Source organism: Schistocerca serialis, chromosome 3 (assembly GCF_023864345.2).
Source record: "Schistocerca serialis cubense isolate TAMUIC-IGC-003099 chromosome 3, iqSchSeri2.2, whole genome shotgun sequence".
NCBI lineage: Eukaryota > Metazoa > Arthropoda > Insecta > Orthoptera > Acrididae > Schistocerca > Schistocerca serialis.
Window position 1 is genome coordinate 1,023,045,016 of NC_064640.1, and position 19,494 is coordinate 1,023,064,509.

The window sequence follows — 19,494 nt, forward strand, 5'->3', positions numbered from 1 at the left end:
TCTCCATTCGTCCCTCCATTCACGCCTGTCGCGACACCACTGGAGGCGGGCTGCACGATGTTGGGGCGTGAGCGGAAGACGGCCTAACGGTGTGCGGTACCGTAGCCCAGCTTCATGGAGACGGTTGCGAATGGTCCTCGCCGATACCCCAGGAGCAACAGTGTCCCTAATTTGCTGGGAAGTGGCGGTGCGGTCCCCTACAGCACTGCGTAGGATCCTACGGTCTTGGCGTGCATCCGTGCGTCGCTGCGGTCCGGTCCCAGGTCGACGGGCACGTGCACCTTCCGCCGACCACTGGCGACAACATCGATGTACTGTGGAGACCTTATGCCCCACGTGTTGAGCAATTCGGCGGTACGTCCACCCGGCCTCCCGCATGCCCACTATACGCCCTCGCTCAAAGTCCGTCAACTGCACATACGGTTCACGTCCACGCTGTCGCGGCATGCTACCAGTGTTAAAGACTGTGATGGAGCTCCGTATGCCACGGCAAACTGGCTGACACTGACGGCGGCGGTGCACAAATGCTGCACAGCTAGCGCCATTCGACGGCCAACACCGCGGTTCCTGGTGTGTCCGCTGTGCCGTGCGTGTGATCATTGCTTGTACAGCCCTCTCGCAGTGTCCGGAGCAAGTATGGTGGGTCTGACACACCGGTGTCAATGTGTTCTTTTTTCCATTTCCAGGAGTGTATTTTACGGCAAGAAAAGTTACCGACACAGAAAGTTATTCTTTGAAATGGCATACGCCACCACTGCTTCATTCGAATATTCAACGGCTGGCGTGAGACACGACACATTGAAAATTTGCAGTCGTTGTCTGCGGTCAGTATCATTAGCTGATGACCGACATCTACAAATTGTGGCTTGTAGTTACCCGGGGAGAAAGCAACAGAGCTGCACGCTGACTTTTTGGAGGTAGTAAGAAGCGCTGTGTGGACGCGGAGAACACGCGTTTATTCTAGGTGTCCGTTACGAAGATTGGTCCAAATACCCTTGCGCTGCGGTGCGTGAAGACCACCAAGGACGCTATTGGAATGGAACCTGGGTCAATGGCGTCGGGTTCTCTTCACCAACTAGCGCAGGGTTTCCTATTGTCCAACCTTACTTGTAACATTTAAGTGATAGGTTGGTCTTTCCAGACAATATTACGCAAGCGCACTGTGCCCATGTCGTGAACACGTTCATTCAGAAGGCAAGAATCAGCTAACTGGAAAGGCCTGGGGTATCTGCTGAAATAACTGTACTGAGCACGCGTGGATGGGACCAGTTGACAGTGAAAGGAACTTTCCTCACACACTACGTTATCTTTGGCAGGCCAACGTCCGATTGTGTGACAGGCTTGAGTAGCAAAGTCTAGTAGACAACTTGACAGGGAGTATAGAAGCATGTTACAACGCATGGTATTGAAATTTTATTTTTTCATTCCCTGTTCTCCTTAAATATAATCCCACACACATACGGGGATATGCAACTGATGCAAATCATTTGTTTGATCAGTTAATTTAGAAACGTACTGCCCACGTGTGGGAGTGCCACTACGCACTTGTTTTTAATTTAGCCTTAAATATTTTGGGGGGACATGCCAAATGCGGCACCTTGTCTCCATACTGTGGATTTCAAATTTAATTGCCGCCTCATTTATTTTGCTGAGTGCGCGGAGACAATGGCGCACCAACGATGTAGCCACTGCTGCGCAAGCACATACTACTCAAACATGACGAAACCTTTCTCGACGTGTTGTTAAAGAACCGGTGTTGATCGTGAAACAGAGTGTTTAGTTCACTCTGCAGTAGAGTGTGCGCCGTTTCAAACTTCCTGGCAGATTAAAACTGTGTTTCAAACTTGGTCTCGAACACGGAAACTCTGCCTTTCGCAATGCAGTGATCTACCGGCTGAGCTAATTATGCGCGACTCACAAACCGCTCTCACAAGCTTACTGTCAGGCAGTACTTACCTCCCATCTAAAAAAAATTCTCAAAAGTTCTCCTACATAATCTGTAGAACCGATACTCTCGAAGGTATTACCTCCGAAAGACAAAGTCTTGGGTTCGAGTCCCAATCCGGTACACAATTTTAATTTGTCAGGTAATTTTACAACATTTAGTTGTGTGTACAGCATCATGATGTAATAAAATTTTTGTTATTTTATAATTTATCCTTATATGATTCTACACTGAAGAGCCAAAGAAACTGTTACACCTGCCTAATATCGTGTAGGGCCCCCGCGAGACGCAGAAGTGCCGTAATACGACGTGGCATGGACTCGACTAGTGTCTGAAGTAGTGTTGTATGAAACTGACACCATGAATCCTGCAGGGCTGTTCATAAATCCGAAAGAATACGAGGGGGTGGAGATCTCTTCTGAACAGCGCGTTGAAAGGCATCCCAGATATGCTGAATAATGTTCATATCTGGGGAGTTTGGTGGCCAGCGGAAGTGTTTAAACTCAGAAGAGTGTTCCTGTAGCCACTTTGAAGCAATTCTGGACGTGTGGGGTGTCACATTGTCCTGCTGAAATTGCCTGAGTCCGTCGGAATGCATGGATGGAGGTGATCAGACAGGATGCTTACGTACATGTCACCAACCAGGGTCGTATCTAGACATATCAGGGGTCCCATATTAGTCCAACAGCATACGCCCCACATCAGCACAGAGCCTCCACTGGCTTAAACAGTCCCTTGCTGACATGCAAGGTCCATTGATTCACGAGATTCTCTCCATACCCGAACACGTCCACCCGCTCGGTACAACTTGAAACGAGGCTCATCAGACCAAGCAACATGTATCCAGTCATCAACAGTCCAGTGTCGGTGTTGGCGGGCCTAAGTGAGGCGTAAAGCTTTGCGTCGTGCAGCCACCAAGGGTACACGAGTGGACCTTCGGCTCCGAAATCCCATATCGATGATGTTTCGAATGGTTCGCACGCTGATAGTTGTTGATGGCCCTGTATTGAAATCTACAGCAATTTGCGGAAGGGCTGCACTTGTGTCACGCTGAACGATTCTCTTCAGCTGTCGTTGGTCCCATTCTTGGAGGATCTGTTTCCGGCCGCTGCGATGTCGGATATTTGGTGTTTTACTGGATTCCTGATATTCGCGGTACACGCGTGAAATGGTCGTACTGGAAAATCCCCACATCATTGCTACCTCGGAGTTGCTGCATCCCATCGCTCGTGCGCCGACTATAACACCACGTTCAGACTCACTTATATCTTGATAACCTGCTATTGTAGCAGCAGTAACCGATCTAACAACTGCGCCAGACACTTGTTGTCTTACGTAGGCGTTGACGACCGCACCGCCGTATTCTGCCTGTTTACATATCTTTGTATTTGAATACGCACTCCTATACCAGTTTCTTTAGCGCTTGAGTGTATATCCAATCCATACTTCATCCGTACACAGTGTGAGACGTCTCACGCGAGCGGTAATTCTTCCGACCAGTGTATTAGCCCGGATGTGCACGTTCATAGACAGTTGTCCGACGCAGTCTGCCCAGCCAGTCGATATCAAAATATGGAGTACAGAAAGCGTGAACTTGGGATATGTGTACGAGCCACGCTGTCATTTAGGAGGAACTGGTAGGAAGACATTTGAATGAGGACGCTGTGAGTGTTTGTTGGTTATTTCACGGCTTTTGGTCGCGATTAATTCAGTTGTTTTCCTTAAGGAAGCATTAACGTTCGGCCCGTTACTGGCCATAGCGAAGGATTAGAGTGCGTCTCGCTATTTCCTCCCGTAACGTCAACATTTAAATGTATATAAACCGATTATAAAGCTCTGTGCCCATTAAACAAAGTGGACTAAGATTGAATAGGTTCTTAAAAGCGTCGTAAAGCTACGTTTGCGGGCCACGTAAGCACACATCGGTGCAATTTCGTCCGGCTACAAGCAGCTAGAAGCGCGGAGCCGCACCTGCCGAGTCCCTCTATGGCAGCGCTAGTGCCCACTCCGTCGCTTTTATCTCCAGGCGTAACAAGTTGTGACGCTACTGAAAACACTGCTAGGATTCATAATGTTCTATGTTGTTGTGTTGCTGTTGCTGTTGTTGTTGTTGTTGTTTTATGGTGGTCCTCAGTCCGAAGAATTGTCTCAAGCTGCTGTACATGCTTTACATAATGAGTGACCTCCATTCGAATATGCTTGCTGTAGCAAAGCGTTGGTCTCCCTCTACAATATTTACCCACCACATTTCTCTCCATTAAAAAAGCAAACATTCCTTGATGGCTCTGGACGTCTCATATCAACCTACCCCTTCTTTTAGTCGAGTCCTGCCATAAATATCTATTCTCTCCCAGTCGATTCAGTACCTCTTCATTGCTTATCCCATCCAGCCATCTTATCTTCAGCATTCTGCTATAACATCATATTTCAAAGACTTCTATACTCTTTCTGTCTTAACTGTTAATCTTCCACGCCTCACATCCATAAAAGGCTACACCTCAGACAAAACCTTAAATTTGTATTAAATGTTAAAAGTTACTCTTTTTTTCAGAAAAGTTTTCCTTACTATGTAACAATTCTACATTTTATATGCCGCAAAATCATATTTGGTCACTAATCGGCTTTCCGCCTCTCAGACCATCTGCAAGTGACAACTGAATGTCGCAAACACAGACTTACACATATTTTATTTGTACAGAAGATACAAAAATCACGAAGTGTTTACATAGCAAATCATTACAATAATTACATTAACTAAAAAGTGGTACTAAACAAAGCTTTTATATGGAGATTCAGTTAACAAATGATGTAACATAAGACGAATTTAATGTGAATCTAGCACTTTCCACGAAAACTTAATTTAACAAAGGGGAAATACGGAAATTGAATCTGATCTGGACTGGCGTTTTGTGTCATGTGTTTATTGATATCCAGTATTTCCAGTAGGTTCATCTTTGTACTTTTCTTGAGAAAATGTAAAACTTCACATTCTACATCATGTTTATCTGTGTTTGCGACATTCAGTTGTCACCTGAAGATGGCCTGGGAAGCCGAAAGCTGGTTCGTGACCAAATAAACATAATATTGCAGAACATTAGCAGGCGTTTTCCTTTTAATAGTATTGTCATGTTCTGCCAAACACTGATGTAAAATTCATTTAATTTTATATCCCATATACCTTCGCTAACGTTGGTTTTTTAGATGCCCAAATAGCAAAACTTATTTACTACTTTAACGCCCTCATTTTCTACTCTAATTCTTTCAGCATCGCCTTATTTAATTTAACTACATTCCATCGCCCTTATTTAATTAATATTTATCTTACAAACCATTTTGAAGCCAATATCGACTCGGGGAGTGGCCGCGTGGTTTGAGGCACCATGTCACGGATTGTGCGGCCCCTCCCGCCGGAGGCTCGAGTCCTCCCTCGGACATGGGTGTGTGTGTTGTTCCTAGCACAAGTTAGTTTAAGTAGTGTGTAAGTCTAGGGACCTATGACCTCAGCAATTTGGTCCATTAGGAATTCACTTACATTTCATTCGAAGACAATGTCCGTTCCACTCAAATCCAAGTCTTTTGCCTTGTCTGCGAGAATCACAACGCCACTGGCAATCCTCAAAGTTTTTATTTCTTCTCTCTGAACTTGAATTCCCTTCAGAAATTTCTCCTTAGTTTCCTTTACTGCTTGCTCAGGGTGCAGGTAGAGTAACATGAAGGTTAGGCTAAGCTTTTCACTCCCGTCTCACTTACTGCGTCGCTTTTTCATGTCTTGAGCTATTATGACTGCTTTCTCATTTCGAGACAAGTTACACATAACCTTTCACTCCATGTATTTTGCCACTGATGACTTAATAATTTCAAGTGCTTTTTTCTAAATCTACAAATGCTATAGATGTGGATTTGTCTTTCTTCACTCTATTTTAAAACATAGGTCTTAGGCGCAATATTCCATTGTATGTGCCTTCGTTTCTCCGGAAACCGGATTAATCCTACTCGAGGTCTTTCAGTGGTTTCATATGTTTCATGTTATCTCGTTTAAAATTTGCGGTTGCTCTCACTGCACAACTATCACTCATCTATCTCGATAGCTAATGGCACCATCTACACGTATCTCACAACAGAGAGAAAAGAAATTCTCCACGTGAGCCTACAAGTAGTGCGCCAGAATCGAGAAGTGCTACCAGAAAAAAAGTGAAATAAGTTAGACGTTAATGTAGCGGACATTTGAGGTATGGCGTTAGCTCGTAATAGACAAGCCCGAGGAAGAAAATATAGCCCGCATCTCGTGGTCGTGCGGTAGCGTTCTCGCTTCCCACGCCCGGGTTCCCGGGTTCGATTCCCGGCGGGGTCAGGGATTTTCTCTGCCTCGTGATGGCTGGGTGTTGTGTGCTGTCCTTAGGTTAGTTAGGTTTAAGTAGTTGTAAGTTCTAGGGGACTTATGACCACAGCAGTTGAGTCCCATAGTGCTCAGAGCCATTTGAACCATTTTTTGAAGAAAATATAACTGGTTCTTCATCTGGTTCGGTAAGTACCTATATTTTTGTGGGCACCCGACAGCGCCCGCTCGTTAAGTGTTTTTCGGAAGAAGGAAGAAAAATCAGCTATGAGATTAATGATGATATGGGCGCAAAGTCAGAGCACAAGTTCAGACTGGATCAGGTTGACGAGAGAAATTAGACACGAGCTTTTCAAATTAACAGAAATTTTCTTATTTTTACTGACCTATATTCCGTACGTATAAGGGATCGGCATGTTAATCTGGACTTGTCATGTTATTGGTATAGGGTGGACGGATGCCGATCCTGCCGGCGCCCCTTCTCCCCTCCCCCTTACCCAGCCAACCGCTATCGGCCCTCCAACCCCTAGTGGGTGGACATTACGTACAACATCTGTTTGCGTCTAGTGTAATCCGTGTGAAAGAAAAGTGTTGGAAATGTTTGTGAATCGTCTGACTGAGGCGGAAGGTGAGTATGAACGTAATGGGATGAGAGAAACGACTAGCAACCATGTCCAGGCTAGTCGCCACACTGGATCTCCTCGTTAAACTGCCGGGCGGATTCGATCTGGGGCAGCGCAATTCCCCCCATCGCGAAAGCGGCGAGCTGACGCCCTTGGCTATTAGAGCGGGTGTTTCAAACTAATAGAAATGAAACTTGCAGGTCTGCGGAGGATGACAATTTGCAAAAACTGGAAGAATAGTGTAGTAGGCAGGAAGGTGGGTGACGATACACAGTAGAATACGAATCCAGCAACCTTCTCTATGTCATTAAGGACGTAGCTGTGGATAGTTGATGAAATTATTTGTCTAAGTATATTCGGGAAACCACAAAACTCCAAACCAGGATGGCGGCACTGCGATTTCTGTCGCACTTTCATACACTGAGTACCTAATAATGTACGCGTGCAACAATCGGTTGTAATGTCACATCAATACTTCCTATAACCAGCTGGGAAGCGACGTGATTTTTACACCCTTTGTTTACTTATCAGTGGTGTCCTCAATATATCTTCCCTCATAAGAAATACCTATCATTATTCCATAGCTGCAGTACCACCATGTAGGCTGTACCTCTGCGTAATAGTAATTTTTTCTCCGTATCTGTCTCGATTTCATCCATATGACTGCAAAGTAGACTACCCGGTAATCAGCGTATCAAGCAAAACAGCTCTGCGTTCGAGAGGAGATGAAAGCTTGGCATTTTCTCTTTCGGGATATCCCAGCCGTTTTCTTTCTTTCCGACAGGGAACCAGTGCCACTGTCACGCTGTAAACCACGAGCGGCCAAGAATTCGGCTCGTGAGCCATGCACTGGTATGAGTACCACAGCAGTCAGCCTAGCTACACACTTCCCCCACTACCACGGCGTGCTGTCTGAGGCCTCGACATTACGATCACAGATTTACTTCAAACTTTGTACACCTTTAGTAGCACATTAAAACAACATAATGTGCAAGTAATAAGCTGCACTACTCTGGCAATTCCGAGAAAATCCCAAATCAAACGACCTAACCTTGTGAGTGTGACGAGGGGGAAAACTGCAAATGCGCCGCATTTAAGTGGCAATGCAGTGGCACTCCATGCAACTTGGCTTTATATTTCTTAACAACACAGATCACAATGAAGCAAAATTTTCAGTCTTATATAATTATTTTTGACACGCTGAAGGCATAATGTAATTTTTATCTGGTGCAAACTATCGGCCTGTGGACTGACAGACAATTTCACAGATTTTCGCAATCAGGTTTCCACGTAACTGTGATCTATTTAGTTTCGTAATCGAAAACGGTATTTCACAAACACACATATGTTGATCGAAATATTCTAGCACTTTTGTAACCTCATTGTGGAGACGTTACATCTCTACCTGTGAAAAACATTGTAGATGTCCTGAACAATCGGTAAAATGATTTGTCTTTTAAAAGGAAATTACACTGATCCTCAATCAGTTACACCTGAACGTGCACAGGGACGCTTTCAGCTGAAAAAGCAAATGGTCTCCAGAAGCTCGAAAACAGATGTGAGATTCGCAGTCCCCTCAAAATGTTTAGGAAACTGTTCCAGCATAAAGTCAAGCCGGTATAAGCAGAGAGGGCTGTGATGAAGACGTCAGCCAATTGCACGCGGACCGACCCCTCTCTAGGACGACAACGAGACAGCAGCGGCCTCTAGGCGAAGAGAACATAAGCGCCGCTCTCGATTGGTCGCGACCCAGTTGAAGACTAACCAGTTCTGCGAGTTCTACAGCAGCGGCATCAAGAACAGGCGCTTGTATAGCAGCGACGCAGCAACTGTATTACTTCATTCCTATTAGAATTGTTATACTGAAGAGATTGCCTGTTTTTTATGTCGCCCTTCGCATGCGATACAGCTGTTTAACACAAAGTTAAGTACTGTAATCATTTCCTTTTGTAATAAACTTCATTAATACGGTTTGCTTGAATTGTCCTCTAACGATCCGAGAAGCAGGTTTTCTAGGCACCCCATATTTGACGAGTAGGCAGGACACAGCAGAAACTATCCTTATAATTCTTTCGAGGCCACAATGAATTCTTCAAATTTCGCGTTATCTTTAATGCCAGTGACGGTCTTTTCCGCCAAAATTTGTTCTCACCACAATACGATTTTCTTTTTAAACGCATCCACATCAAATCAGAATTTAGATGTTTCTCACTGCAGTGCCTTACCGTGGACAGTATGCAGTGAAGTCCACTTAAACTGCGAGGACTGCAATCCATTTGACATATTCTAATTTTCTTTCCTGAACTCCTTTTTCATTCATAAATTCAGTAACAGCGAGTTTCAAATCGAAAAATCGTTGCAGGCATGCCCCTTGACATAGCCAATCTACTTTGCAGTATTGCACTGCTGGCCACCGTAAATGCAACACCCTGAAGGAAGCATCCGAATCAAGTGAAATTTACACCATGGGTTTACAGCGATGAGATATGCAACTGATAGAATTTCAGCGCAGACGCACATCACGCGCGCCTGTGGCGCCACCCCATAGCGCCATTTAAGGCTTGGCGATTTCGACGAGTGTACGTTCGGCACGTGTGTTTACCTTGTGGTTGTTTCACAACACGATCAGTTATGCCTCGTAGACAACAGCGAACATCGTTTGATCAAGTATCCGAGTTCGACAGAGGAAGGATAGTGGCTTACCGAGATTGTGGTTTATCATACAGAGAAATCGCTAGTCGTGTTGGACGAAACCAAACAACTGTAATGCGGATATGTGACCGTTGGATGCAGGAGGGTACGACGGACCGACGTCGTCGATCGCATTCACCTCGGTGCACCACTGCACGTGCTGATAGGCAAATTGTGCGCATGGCAGTGACGGATCGCTCAGTGACATCCCGAACCGTAGCACAGCACATTGCGTCTGTAACGCATCATCCAGTGTCTGCGCGTACCATTCGACGCCGTTTACAGCAGAGTGGTCTGTCCGCAAGACGTCCATTGCTTCGTCTACCATTGACGCAGAACCACAGACGTCTCCGTCGCCAATGGTGTGATGACAGATGGATGTGGACGGCAGAATGGAATGACGTTGTCTTTACTGACGAGGCACGCTTCTGTCTGCAGCGCCACGATGGTCGGATTCGAGTGTGGAGACACCGTGGAGAGAGGATGCTGGACAGCTGCATTATGCAGCGCCACACTGGTCTTGTACCGGGTATTATGATATGGGGCGGTATTGGATAATACTCTCGCACGCCTCTAGTACGCATTACCGGTACTTTAAATAGCCGGCGCTACATATCCGAGGTGCTGGAGCCAGTTGTCCTTCCTTACCTTCCTTACCACAGCCATATTTCAACAGGATAATGCGCGATCACACGTGGCACGCATTGTCCAAAGGTTCTTCGTCAATAACCAGATTGAAGTGCTTCCCTGGCCGGCTCGCTCTCCGGATCTTTCGCCGATAGAAAACATGTGGTCCATGGTTGCTCAACGAGTGACCCAGATTACATCCCCAGTTGCCACACCAGATGATCTTTGGCAACGTGTGGAAGCTGCTTGGGCTGCTGTACCCCAGGAACACATCCAACGTCTCTTTGACTCAATGCCGAGACGTGTGGCAGTGGTGATCTCCAACAATGGCGGCTACTCTGGCTACTGATTCTGGCAGGAACCACATGTCACAGACGTCTGTAAACGTAATCATTTGATACTTGGTCAACATGTTATCTACAAAATAAATTTTGTTGTGCTACCTCTTGTCATTCTTGGTGTTGCATTTACGGTGGCCAGCAGTGTATATAGCGTCACCAAACTCTTCGTTCAGTTCCATCGAAAACTGTTACAGCTGACCGAGGGATAATACGTACGACTTCATAAATCTTGCTATTTGTACCATCAATTTCTTCACGTGTACCATGCCTGAGAATTCAGCGCAAAATTGTTCTTAATGTACAGAACAATGAATCTCGTCTAGCGACCTTTGTAATTTTTTGTCCTTTCATTATTAACTAAATGCTTCAATTCTTTCTGAGCGGTATTATAACGTTTGAAAGGAGATTTGCAGTACCCATCGATTATGCGACTGAATAACAGATATTGTGAATTCTCATGCCTTTCTTCAGTCACTACTCTTCAGTTTTAAAGGCTTGTGACGATAGATCGCTCTTTTTGTGCAAACTGCCACTGGACCTGCGAACGTCCTTCATGCCACGAAAAAACAGCGAAGGGAAAACAGCTTTGACACCACGATTCTGCCGAGCTGAAGAAAGTTGTGTCGACCGAAAAATGCCACACAGTAATACTAACTGAAATGCCACGCTGTACTGAAAAAAATCGATGCAGTCGGAGCCTCGGCCCACACACCTCTCCTGAGCCATTTGGCACGCCTTGGCCGGCCCTACTGTAATCTGTCTGAGCTTTTCTCATTCCTTTCTGTTTGTGTTTTCCTCCTTCCGTCTCATCTGGTAATCTTATTCTATTATTTCTCGCTCTTTCTCTCATAAGTAGACTTCTGGTCCCAGTTTAATTCCCTTTGTACTGTTGCCCCTTTTCTGCTAGACGTCATTAACCCCATTCGACATGGAAGTAATGAGGCATTACTTAATACGGCGTTAATAAGACACGTTTTTTTAAAATTCCGTATATTCATTACTGTACATATTATCATTACTATTACGAGGGAGTGCTGATAAGTAATGCCTCCAATTTTTTAAATTATGTTCTCATTATGTTTTGAGGTATTACATGTCATGCAATTCCCCGCTTTGCTGACGCAAGTTGCAGCCCTCTGCCGCTAGAGGATTCCCAACTATAGCACGTAACACGGTGTGAGAAACAGCGTGCTGTGATTGAGTTTCTAACTGCAGAAGAGTTCGTCCACACACGGAACATCCTGTCCTTCAGCATAACAATGCCAGACCACAGCGCTGGCACATCTGCAGCAGGCTGATGCCTCGGACTCACTGTCATCGATCCTCCTCCTCCCGACTTGCTCCATCCGTTTCCAAAACGTAAAGAATACGTTCGACGACTTCACTTTGATAGTGATGAAGCGGTGCAAGTAGACGCGAAGTTGTGGCTCCGTTAACAAAGTCAAACATTCTACAATGACAGTACCAACTAACTGGGTTCTCGTTGGGAGAAATGTGTTCATCGCCAGGGTTGCTGTGTCGAGAAATAAATACATAAACATGAAGAAAATGATGTAGAGTTTTAATAAAGTTTGCTTTATTTTAAACATTGGCAAGTTTCACATCAAAAATTCGGAGCCGTTACTTATCAGCGGGCTCTCGTATCATATCGCCCCCGTACTATAAAAATTTTAAGCCGCGCGGGATTAGCCGAGCGGTCTAGGGCGCTGCAGTCATGGACTGAGCAGCTGGTCCCGGCGGAGGTTCGAGTCCTCCTTCGGGCATGGGTGTGTGTGTTTGTCCTTAGGATAATTTAGGTTAAGTAATGTGTAAGCTTAGGGACTGATGACCTTAGCAGTTAAGTCCCATAAGATTTCAAACACATTTGAACAAAAATTGTAACGTTGAGCCACTAAGAATGTTTACTAGCTAGACATAACCACCTATGGCGAGCTAACATACACTGGACAAGCGACAACATCGACAAGCTCCTGTAAATCAGCAACACCGACTGGATTTGCCAGCTGCCATTAAAGCTGGCGAACGGGCTACAGCAGGGAAGCCGACAAGCTCGCACACTAACGCACAAACAAACCGCAAACACTACTCTAAACTGTGAATCCGATACATGACCTATCGGACACTAAAAGATGATGAACCCAACTGAACAGGCGTGCTGATGCTGACCGAGGAGCCAACGCCGGTACCCTGCTGCAGCCGCCGAGTAACACCGCTCCACAACGTCAAAAGTGTCCTCCTGAATGGTACCCACTACTAACAAAGTATGACGTGTCGCAGGCAGCAAGAAAACCGCTAATGCTCTTACAACCTGATCCAACTATCGCAGAATTTTTTTCCCCTTGGCTTTTGATTTGGCGCTTCTTTTCCTCTGCCCTTCAAACCGGTACCCTTCGTTCAACTTTCGACCCAATCTATATCCAGATAGCGCGTATTAATGATTAATCATAACCAGACATATGCAAACATCGCAGTACCCACATCCTGCGAGAACTCCCTTTGCGAAAACTAACCAATATGGAGAGATGGCGGTAGACCTTTTGTGTTGGCCATCATGCCCGGTGTGGATGTGGAGGGGGCTCCATCCTATATAAAAATAAAACAAGAAAAATCTCTAAGGATGTCGGCTGGGTGTAAGACGGGGTCTGAAGGCCTCAATCTTTCCAGGTGCTATAAATATGTGAATAAAAATACTTAAATAAAAATAAATAATTAAATAATGTCTCGGTTACTGCGCAAAGTCGATCGGAAACCCGTTTCACATAATCGCTGATGAACCTCCTACCCTCGTATATATTCACACAGTTTCTTTCATTTCCTTAAAAATCAAATAGTCAACGACATTTTACTTCCTACCACGACGGTGTAAAAGTGCCTAGCTACTGTTCGTAGCTTTCGTTGTTCATTACTCAAATTTAACCGCCATCAGAAAGGTATTTGTGCGGAAGAGAACTGATGTCGCCTCTTACTTCCAGTTTACAGCTACGTAAATCAAAGAGCACAATAAGGGCTCGGGAGTGGTTTTTTATTTGGCCGCGTAGCGGTCGTGGTTTCGACGGAGGAATTTCTTGCACTGCGTTGACGCGAGAGAAGCGGCTTTGGGGGCTGTAAAGGTGGAATGAAGTTACACTGAATTGAAGTGCCGCCAGTAAACGTAATTGGTTACTGGAGAGGGTTAACGACTCGCCCAAGCTCCGAACCCCAAGTTGTATAATGAGCTCTGCTGGTCTGTCATCCTTTATAGCGTTGCGGTGTCCGTAGTTGCCGCGCTCTCAGTACTGGAAGCTGCCGCACACCGAAGTAACCGGACACTGATGAAGGTTTGTTTAGAGTCGGGTGTTTCTTAATTTTAAAGACATTTACTCCAGTAATATAGCTATCTAAGGAGGTCGTAGTGTGAAGGCTTGTAGGAAGGAAGTTCATATAAACATTTAACCTGTTTGGGTTTTTATCTGCCTCAATGTTGCATGTGCAGAAATACTACTTCAATATCGTTTTAACCTCTCTCCATAATATTTTTGAATGAGTAACTCTTAAGAACCCTCTCGATACTTTTAAGGGGGCTTTCATCGTCGTTATACGAACTACGAATTCGTGATGTATGTAACTGCTCAAGAAACACCACTGGAAAACGTTATAAGAGAGATGTTATCCATCACGGAAAGTTTTACAACTGTTACTCTGAAAGAGTAGTTACTTCCGCACATATAAGTCCCGCCAAATGGCCACAACGAGAAAATAGAACTCACACAGTGGTTTGTAGAGAGTCATTCTTCCCACGCACCATTCGCGAATGAAACAAGAAGGAAGAGTAAGGGTAGTGGTATTAGAGGTACTGACCGCCATACACCGTACGGTGTATTGCGTAGTGTAGATGTAGATGTACGAGGGCAGAATGAAAAGTTGTCGGCGTGGCGCTTTGCTTTTGTTACGTCGACGTATGTTGTGCAACAGTCAACTGACAATTTGATCTGTACAATAAGAGGCGACTTGCTCGCCATGGAATTGCTCGAAGGTTTTACAATAATGATAAGTTTGATGGCATCCGCTACTAATCCACTCCTATGCCTTACGTGTTTCCCATGAGGTGAATCATTCTTATTAGGTCAAGAGCCGAAAATATGTGCATTGTTGCAGTTCTTACTTAAGCGCCCAGCGACCCAACGCTTATGGATAACAACTGTATATTTGTATGCCGCCCGTTTTTTGAGGACGGTAGTAACTCTTCAATGCTTTTCTAGGGAATAAAGAGTTTATCAAAGTAATAAGACTGAAAATTATACATTTTTACACCAACTACTTAAGGATCACTCTTACCCGCGGATTTTTTTACAGTAAATTGTTACTTTAACCAAATGTATTAGGTTTGTACTACCTGCTAGATGCAGTTCAGCTGTCTCATTCCATTTACCAATACGTATAACAACAGAAAGTATTATTTTTGCTAACAGACTGCACATACCTCCCCAGAGTAAGTTAAGCTCAACTCCTCAGGCGACGACAATTTCAATGGGTGCGTTGAGAGCCAAAGAAAAAAAATGTGGGTTCCTTCATATAGATGTACTTTTATGCATATATGAGCGCACTAAAGAGCTTTCGCTCTCCTCATCTGGGCAAGAATAAACGGTTCACGATTGCTATTGAGATCGAAAAATGGGAAAAATTCTACGCACTATCTCCTGGAACTCCGTGAGATGTTAAGGGAATACACAATAATCACAGTCAACGGAAAAGTCTCAGATAGCACGTATAATAACTTGCAATATAAGGGGCGATCAAAAAGCTTCCTTTATAGGGCATTGCTGCAGTGTATATGCAACCCAATGCGACTCCGATGCAAGTATATAAGCTCCGACATGTAGGCGAAGGGTTGTGTGGCCTTCGAACGGAAACGTTTTGATTACTCTTTATATATCTTAATTTATGTTTTTAATTTGAATGAAACGTATTTTCGCCTTCAGATGTACAATTGTATATTTATTCTCTACTGGTTTCAATTATAACATCTTCACAGAAGAAAAACAATGTACATCAATGGATCAAAATTACATTGTCGCCAAATACTTCACAACCAGATGTGGAACATACGTAACTGTCATAACAGTCTGTCCGTATAAACATACTGTACATTAGCACAATTTACTTGTTGAGAACTTCACATTTAATAACTTGTCCACCAGCTCCCCTTCTCCTCTCTTGGGCACCATGTCCCCTCAGTCTGGGTGCGGTAGCCTTCGGTGCGCCGCCGTTCATGACCTTTAACCCTTAGCAGTAAATAATGAACTTCAATCAGTGAGCAGAAAACAGCTGGTTCTATATTTTAACAACTAGCCTGACACCACCGGACGCCCACGTCCCGCCTAAGTCATATTCTCGATCCCTCCACGAACAAGTGTGAAGTTGTCAGCAAGTAAATTGTGCTAACGTACAAAATGATGATATAGATTATGTTCAGACAGACTCTTACCTTTGTAATGTATGTTCAACATCTGGTTGAGTCGTATCTGACGAAAATGTATTTTTGATCTACTGATGTATACTGTTTGTCTCTCGTGAAGGTGGTTGTTATACCTGAAACCGATAGAGAATAAAAATACAGTTGCACAGCTGATGGCACATATATGCTTTTTTCAGAATATTTAACAGCCGTAGAGAGTCACCTCAGACATTTTTATTATGTATATTGGATTCCCATACCCCTCACCAAACGAAGTACCTGAGAGGTTATGACACTAGACTCGCATTCGGAAGCATGGGTTTCATATCACTAGCCAGTCATCCAAACTGAGGTTGCCCTAAATCAGTCCAGACGTTTGCCTAACAGCCCGGACAGACGTACGTATTAAAGCGCTGCTTCTGGGAGAAGGGGGTGTACCAGCCGGGATCGAATCCGCACGCTGGAATAACAACGAGGGCTACTGTACTGGCCAGCCTGGATGAGGTTTTTAAGCGGTTTCCGGACTGTACCCAAGTCCCACCTCAGTTACACGATTCGTAAACATTTACAAAACTTTTTCTCACTTTCACATGAATAATAATACACGCAGACAATTGGGGTACACGTAATCCGTTCTGGGGTGGGGGTAACGGGGTGGTGACAGGAAGAACATTCGGTCACCCCTTAAATTAAGTGTGCCAAATCTGTTCATAACCGTGCTGACACTGCGCCGATGAGGACAAAGGAACGAAAAAAATAAGAGGAACAAGACTCCAGACGTTTGCTAGGATGATTTCGTCAGATACGGTGATCTATTTCCTCCTTCACCCGTCAGTAAACAGATCTTGTGCTCTGTCTATAACGACATCATCGTCAACGCGACGTTAAACAATAGCCTTCCTTCCGTTCCAATCTTTTTTTTCAGAGTCTACTTAGTTACCGATGCGTAACAGAAATGCGTCATTCCAATATTTCACTCCTACACGACGTTCCTCCCAGGCCATCAGTTCTTGAACGTTAATTACAGGAAAGTAAACCTTTCACATGGAACTAAGGGAGACGCAAATTACGATAACTGGATCGTGATTTGCACCCACTTCTTCCAGAAGACGAAGCCATTGTCTTAATTAGTGATCCACGTCGACCAAGTTTCAGAGTAAAGATTGCAGTACAAACAATTTATGAAGAGAACGCTTTGCAAACTGATTAAAGGAAGGCGAATGTTTCCGCACTGTGCAGTGAATAAATTATCTACGAGCAGAAAGAATTTCGGGACAGCGGAATTAGTCTGGCATCCGTATTAATCTGCTGTTGCACTTTCAATTCCAAGCACGTTCCTGTGCTCCGTGACAGCGATTCCATTCCGATTTCTTTCGTAACAACCCCGTGTCAAATGCTGATCCGAATTTGAACACTGCGACGTGAGACGGCTACGAGACTGTGGCTGTTGACCGTCAAAACAAACCAAAGCACCAGCCAGGTGACGGCATAATGCGGACAAATTTCTCTGGTTTATTTGAACTGAGATTTAGCACAGCCCTGCTACACAAACCGCGGAAACGCGCATTGTTTCTGCAATCAGCGATGCATGTTGCAGCAAGAGGTAATTTGGCTTTACGGCAACAGCGTGGCATTGCGCACGCTTGCCGCAAAAGCCGCAGATGTTTATTTTCCTATGTGTCAGTCAGCCGCAGAACCACGACTTACGAAGAATGCTATATGCCACCAGCAACAGGATACCGACATCTCCCAGGACGAAATATTGCATATTGCACTGTGCGCAGAAAGTAAAAGACGCGGAAGAATGAGTGAACCAGGTGGATATAATTTTTTTCTCTTCCAATGAACACATAATGTGGTTGCATTCATATCCGAAAAACTTTAGCACTGTTAAATTTTTTAAAAGGCAATGTATAATAAATTAAGCATCTCTTCAGTAGCGGTAACTTCTAAACAGGTTCGTAGTTTAGCCTCAGGAATAAACTGACATAGCATTTACACATTCTTGTATGAACAACATCAAGTTTTGAAAAAAAAAAATACGACTACCATTTACTATCTTTAGTGAGTTAACGAAGACTTTCGACTTTATAGATAATGGTACATTGATAAATAACGTAGAGTATTATGGAATAAGATTTCACTCTGTTGTTCTATAGGAAACAAGAATGCGCTTTGCTCTGTCACGACTGAAGCTCTGAAAAGCTGGGTAAAGTGCTTTGACTACTTCCTTTCTCAGTATACAAAAATGACTTATTACCAAGTGTGGCAGATAACAGAGAGACTGTCTTAATTGTCGGTAGTGAAAGCATAGTTGTTACAGATTCAGTTTCGAAACTGTCTACTGAAACAAACAATCCGCTGTAATAAAGCATTTCTCACTCCATAGTTGAAAATTGATTCCCTCTAGTTGGCCTCTCACTCGTAATTCTTATACGAGTGACATACTACATTAACTGGTATTATGACTATTGAAGTGGAAGATATCTGATTCCTGAAACTGAGAACATGTATGCACACATTCGTAACCTCTGGTGAGAAGTTGAAAGCAGCTGTCTTAACTATCAGAATATTACTCTCTGTTACCTTCTGCGTAAAGCCTGTTTATTTTCCATTCTTTCACTCACAGACGTCATATGATGTAAGGGGCAGTCAAACGAAAACGAGACAGATGTAAAAAAGTAAGTAATCTCTGTATTATTTCAAAAGTAATCGCCGTAACAGTTACTACATTTATCCCACTGTGAGACAAGACGGTCAGTGCCTTCATGCTTGATGCCTACGGAACAATGATTGTACTCAGGCGTGCACCTATTCTTACGAAGCATCTTCAGGGCTCCAAAACTATGGAAATCGCATGTGGAGAGACCGGGGGCTGTGTAAGGGCTTCCCAGAGAATCTTCTGCAGCGTATACTAAACAATCTTGGCAACATGTGACCGAATACCGAAATGGTTTCCAACAATTAACCATGACCGTCTGCTTCCCCATTCCAGACCATGGTTAATATGCTGACATAAACATTTTCTACAATACATTGTTATTACTATTACTGATATTTATTTATTCAATTATTGAAGTGCTCCTAGGAAATAAGAATAAGAAAATATGAATATATACGAACAACATTTAGCAACGGAAATACCAAGCAGTCTCCTACTTGTGAGAGTAGCAGCTTTGACGGGAGGGAGTTCTTGGAACTACGGTCTTAAAATCAATTTTATGATCAAGTTCCGCCCTTGGTTATCAGAAGTATTTCTTGGCAATTAGGTTTGGACGATAGGAGAAAGAAAATTTCTTAACCGACGTTATTGGAATGTACCTATCATATTTTAAAAATGACATAGAAAAACAGTTGGAGAAAGGTAAAAAAAGAATGCGCCATTCTGGTAATTCAATTACTTAAAAAGTGTATGAAATACAGAACACAGAATATGTTGTCAGCCTCCCATCCGAATGTAGCTACATTACGTAATAGTTACAGTTACATTACTTTCT

General features: G+C 44.0%; 1 protein-coding gene across 1 annotated transcript in view; it reads right to left on the minus strand.

The window, feature by feature from the left end:
• LOC126469639 (diuretic hormone class 2) overlaps positions 1 to 19,494 on the minus strand; it is a 121,008-nt gene that overhangs the window by 29,738 nt on the left and 71,776 nt on the right. The gene's annotated exons all lie outside the window — the stretch shown is intronic.